The sequence below is a fragment of the Myotis myotis genome, unplaced genomic scaffold (genome assembly GCF_014108235.1).
Source record: "Myotis myotis isolate mMyoMyo1 unplaced genomic scaffold, mMyoMyo1.p scaffold_m19_p_6, whole genome shotgun sequence".
In the NCBI taxonomy this organism is placed as follows: Eukaryota; Metazoa; Chordata; class Mammalia; order Chiroptera; family Vespertilionidae; genus Myotis; species Myotis myotis.
The window spans coordinates 85937608-85943617 of NW_023416368.1; positions in this window are offsets into that span (position 1 = coordinate 85937608).

Here is a 6010-nt window from a genome sequence, read left to right on the forward strand (position 1 = left end):
AGACACTTCTCTGGACATCGCCCCCTAGCGCCTGAAGTGCACAGGCCTGAGCCCAAAGCAGCCAGATCTCCTGTCCAGGGACATTTGCTGCTATGGGGGTGGAGTGGGGTCAAATGGATGAAGGGTGTCAAAAGGTACAAACTTCCAGTTATAAAATAAGTCATGGAAATGCAGCTTACAGAGGCAGCGCTGAGAGTCCCCAGGGAACAGTGGTCCTTCCTTGCAAACACACACACTGAAAAGGCACCTAAGGAATCTGGCTCCATTTTCATCTTTGTTGACACCTGGAGTGTGACGTGTGGATTTGCCAAAAAGGTGCACAGGCTCAGGGACCAAGGATGCCTTAGGACAGTGGTTCTTAACCTTCTGGCCCTTTAAATACAGTTCCTCATCTTGTGACGCCCAACCATAAAATTATTTTCGTTGCTACTTCATAACTGTAATTTTGCTACTGTTATGAATCATAATGTAAATATCTGATATGCAGGATGGTCTTAGGTGACCCCTGTGAACGGGTCGTTTGAGCCCCAGAGGGGTCGCGACCCACAGGTTGAGAACCGCTGCCTTAGGGTGTTATCCTTCCAGATTACAGGCAGATTCCCAAAAAGAGCATTGAATCCAGAAACAAGCCATCATTTCCAGCGTGAAAAGTGACTTCTGTGTATTCAGAATGGTTAACTTTAGAAAATGTTTTTCACATGAAATCATGTGTTCCCACAGGTGATTCAGTCACGCTCCTCTGAGGTCATGAGCCACCCCTTACTTGTGGTTGTCTTGTGGGCAGTTCCACAGACCTACCCAGAGCAAGGAGATGGGCCAGGCACAGAGGTCACCAGGGTGGGAAGCCCAGGTGTCCAGCAATGGGCAACCAATTGTAGGGTGGAGTCTTGTCCCCAGGGTGACTTTTCCTCCTCTACCTCCAGGCCCAGATAAGCAACAAAATGCCAGAGCTGACATCAGGACCAGCTGCACTGAATAATGACCCCTGCCCTGGTGCCGGCCAATCCATCAGTGGAGGCCACATCCCTGAATGGACACACCTGGAAAGCTACAGAATATTCCATTCAGCTCTTCCCCTGGGACCTCCCCTAAAATCTCCACCCTTAAAACCTTTAGGAAGGAGGACCCAGTGCGCTCTCCCTCCTTGGAGCACACCTGTACCTTCCCCTTCCCCCCCTTCTCCTCCTGCCCCAGGCAGGTTACCATTAGCTTGTGCTCCCAAGCTCCAAGGGCACTTACGTTACCTCCTTAACACCTTTCTGAAGCTCATTTCTTCTAAGAATTACTTCTCCTACCTCTGTAATTCAATAGTAAATGTTGTCTTATAGTTTGGGTCTTGCTGTGAATCCTTTCCTAGCCAGAACACAAGTACCCAGGTTGCTGAACCCATATTTGGTCTGAGCCCAGTCAGACACCTGGGGCCATTCCTGTTGCCACCACAGTTACACTGTTTAATCCAGCAATAATGAGATTCATCAGAATACTGGGTTCCATCTGTCAATGTAAGAATCATTCACGAGAATTTTTGAGTTTATTGTCAGGAAGCAAAATGTCAATGGATTGAGATATTGTTCCTGGGAATGGCAGTTTTCTACCTTATCTATAACTAGTAACCCTGTGCATGAAATTTGCGCACATTAAAAGGGAATTAATTAGAGGATATATTTTAATATTGCTATTCGCCATTTCTCTGTAATAGAAGAGTCAGAGATGGAAGAAAATTAGTAAAATATATTTGAAAATCTTCTTCCTGTCAGAGTCTGGGGCACGCCACAGGAACCAGTGTCAAGTCCCTGCCCACCCATGTGCGCCTCAAAATCCAGTGAGACCCAGACCTGGACTGCCCCACCCCCATTTGGCTATATCCAGACCTGGCCAGCCCCACCTCTTACAACCCCCACTGGGTGGGGGGTGGGGGAGAAAGGGGGCATAGCCTAAAGTCACCTGGCCTGGTGCAGAGGTCCCCCAGCCCGGGCTGGGGTGGTGGGCATGACTTGAGGTTTCCTGTCAAGCCCCGCTGGGCAGGGGGACACCGCCTGAGGTCCTTGTCAAGCCCCGCTCGGTGGGGGGCACGGCCTCAGGTCCCACAGACCAGCGCTGGGGCATGGGGTGCAGCCTCAGGTCCCCTGGCTCAGGGCCTGGTTGGGGGGCACAGCCTGAGGTCCCCCCGCCTGGCGCTGGGGTTGGGGGTGTGGCCTGAGGTCCCCTGTCAAGCCCTGCCAGGCAGGGGTGGCACAGCTTGAGGTCCTCCAGCCTGACACCAGGGCAGGGGACATGGCCTGAGGTCCCCTGTCAAGCCTCAACAGGCGGGGGGCACAGCCTCAGGTCCCTGCTGATTGCTCCTTAAGGCTCCTTACTGGAACTCCGCGGTGGACACAGCCATCTTGTGTTATAGAATCCCTGCCTCCACTGTTAGTGCAGCTATCTTGACTGTTAGGGCATGTATTCCCTCTTTATTAGATAGAATAATAAAAGCGTAATATGCTAATTAGACCACCTGTCCTTCCAGACAAAGCCGGGGCTGAGAGGGAGGCCTGGGTCCTAGGTTCCACAGGCGGCCAGAGGGAAGCCAGTGCCAGAGCCGGGGGAAGGAAGGCTTACTCTTGCACGAATTTCATGCATTGGGCCTCTAGTTTTATATATTACAATCAGAAGACAAGATCCAAGCGGGTTACAAATCCATTGGTGATACAGTAGGGGGTAAGAGGAGGTGGTTCCTGTAGTCTCCATCATGGCAAACACAAGGGCCAGAATAGACTTAGTGCTGCTGCATCCACCTGCACCATGGAAACCATGAGGTCTCAAGACTCACTCTACAAGATGGTCCTTTCAGCCAAAGAGCTCCACTGAAAAGGCACAAGGAGTTCCTTGTATGTACAGAGAGATTTTCCCCGTAGCCTTGGCATATGGCTCTAATGGAAAGAGTCACACAAGGTTCAAGCAGCTGCTCTGTGGGAGGGTCACTGAGATAACGTGACAGCTGGTCAACCAATGAGCTAGGCCAGTGGTCGGTTGCCCAGATTTTTAAGTGGCAGTTCTAATAAGCACAGGAACTTGCATACCAGGGTGTTCTTGGGGGGCCATTAGAGCAGTAGACCTCCACACTGCCCACCAGAATCTTCAAAGTTTACCAAAGTTACTCATTAGTCAACAGAGCCAAATATCATCAGTACAACGATTGAAATTTCTTTTGAGAGCCAAATTTTTTAAACTTAAACTGTATAGGTAGGTACATTGTTATTAACTTAATTAGGGTACTCCTAAGCTGGCCTTTGCTAAAAACGTCCTCAATCTGATTGAGGTACGTTCGCTGGGGTCGACCCCTTCCAACTCTCCCATCCACACTTCTCTTGTATACTTGTTTCGTCTATCTCCTTTCTGAAAACCGACTTCTGCACATGGGCCACGAAGTTTCAATCGCACTATACGCGCGCGCCCGCACATGGTATTTTGTGGAAGAGCCACACCCAAGGGGCCAAAGACCCACATGTGGCTTGCAAGCCACAGTTTGCCGACCACTGAGCTAGGCAATGAGATTCCTTCCTCCCATCCCTGTCCTTGGGATATAGATTCTGCCCACTGATGGAGAACTAAAGCCATTTCAAGGACGGAGGTTTGAGAGGACAATGCTGCTGACCCCATCTGACCGGGTGACCCAGTGAAGGCTTCTAGGTAAACTTTGAAGATTCTGGTGGGCAGTGTGGAGGTCTACTGCTCTAATGGCCACCCAAGACCACCTTGGTATGCAAGTTCCTTTGCGTATTAGAACTGCCACTTAAAAATCTGGACTGGTCTGTCTCTTTCTTTGGTCTTTCCTTTTCCTTCATGTGCTGGGCCAGTTTCAGTGTTCACTGGAGAACTCCCAAGTTGCACTCCAGCCTCTTATATCTGAGTGAAAACAAGGAAGCAATGGATCCTTTTTGTGGTAGAAAGCATGAAGTACCTTTAAATGGCAGAAGAACAGATATTTGTTTGTACCTACAAATATTTTTCCTTGTGGTCTGACTGAAATATAGACATGGTGTTTGAAGCAGTAATGGAAGAATCAATGACATTTTTTTTTTAATCTAGTTAAGAAGGCAATACATCATAATCACAGCATATATTTTGAAGGTTTCAGAGGAAATATAACCACCCATAGATGAAATCAAAACAGTCATCACAGAATTATATTAAAAGCATTACTTCATAGTTATTTTACCTGTCAGTTTAGATTTGACGTTTTAAAAATGATATACAGTGGGGCCTTGACTTACGAGTTTAATTTGTTCTGAGACCGAGCTTGTTCAGGAGCTCGTAAACTCAAATTACTCTATCAACTCAATGCAAAACATCGGCCAAGAGACAGCTGGTATTTCAAAAACCTCGTTAGTTGGGACACTCGTAAGTTAAGGCCCCACTGTATATGTATGTCTATATATTTTATTTATTTCAGAAAAGATAGGAGAGGGAGAGAGAGATATAAACATCAATGAAAAAGAAACATAGGTAGGCTATCTCTTGCACTGAGGACTGACTTTATAACTCAGACATGTGCCCTGACCAGGAATCAAACCAGCAGTCTCTTGGTGCAAGGGTTGATGTTCAACCACTGAGCAACACTCTCTGAGCAACTGTTTTAGTGTTTATAAGATAATGACAACAATGACAATGAGAATAGGAACAGGAATGCTAACACTAATAATAAAGACACTTTACGACACACGCACTTGTATAGTATATGACCATCTAAAATCTAACCACTGAACGGTACAACCAAACCAATACATGAAAATGAATACTTAAAATAAATGCACTGGTAGAGGCTTACCAAGTGTAAGACACTCAGCACCATGAGAGGATTGGCTCAGTACTTTACATCCTCAGAGATTCCTAAACATGGAAGCACTAATCTGATCACCTTTGGTTAGAGAGGCAACTGAGACTTTGGGAGCTAAATGACTTGCCTCACTTACATAGGCAGTCAGTAGGGCAGCTCAGGCTCATCACCACAAAAACAAACAAACTGCAGACATATTTCTCCTGTGAATATAGATTATAAAAAAGAAAATATCTTGCCAAAACCGGTTTGGCTCAGTGGATAGAGTGTCGGCCTGCGGACTGAAAGGTCCCGGGTTCGATTCCGGTCAGGGGCATGTGCCTGGGTTGCGGGCATATCCCCAGTGGGAGGTGTGCAGGAGGCAGCTGATCAATGTTTCTCTCTCATCGATGTTTCTAACTCTCTATCTCTCTCCCTTCCTCTCTGTAAAAAATCAATAAAATATGTTAAAAAAAAAAGAAAAAGAAAATATCTTAACCCAGTGGTCAGCAAACTGCGGCTCTCAAGCCACATGCGGCTCTTTGGCCCCTTGAGTGTGGCTCTTCCTAAGCCTTAGGAGTACCCTAATTAAGTTAATAACAATGTACCTACCTATATAGTTCAACTTTAAAAAATGTGGCTCTCAAAAGAAATTTCAATCGTTGTACTGTTGATATTTGGCTCTGTTGACTAACGGGTTTGCCAACCATTGCTTTAACCAATAGTACAGCCGTGGGCAAACTACGGCCCGCGGGCCGAATCCGGCCCGTTTGAAATGAATAAAACTAAAAAAAAAAAAAAGACCGTACCCTTTTATGTAATGATGTTTACTTTGAATTTATATTAGTTCACACAAACACTCCATCCATGCTTTTGTTCCGGCCCTCCGGTCCAGTTTAAGAACTCATTGTGGCCCTCGAGTCAAAAAGTTTGCCCACCCCTGCAATAGTAGCACCTAATCCAACAACATCTGAAAAGAAGTATGCAGCATGACCAGGTAGATATGTGAGGGTGGGTTACATCTCAAAATCAACTAATGTAATACATCAGATTAATAGAGTAAAACGCAAAAATATCAGGATCATTCGTAAGAGACTCAGAGGAAATTCTTGAGAAAATCCAACGTCCTTTCATGAGAGAAATGCTCAGCAAATCAGGACTCGAGATTTTCCTGAACCTGAGAATGAGCGAATATGGGACATCCACAGGTAC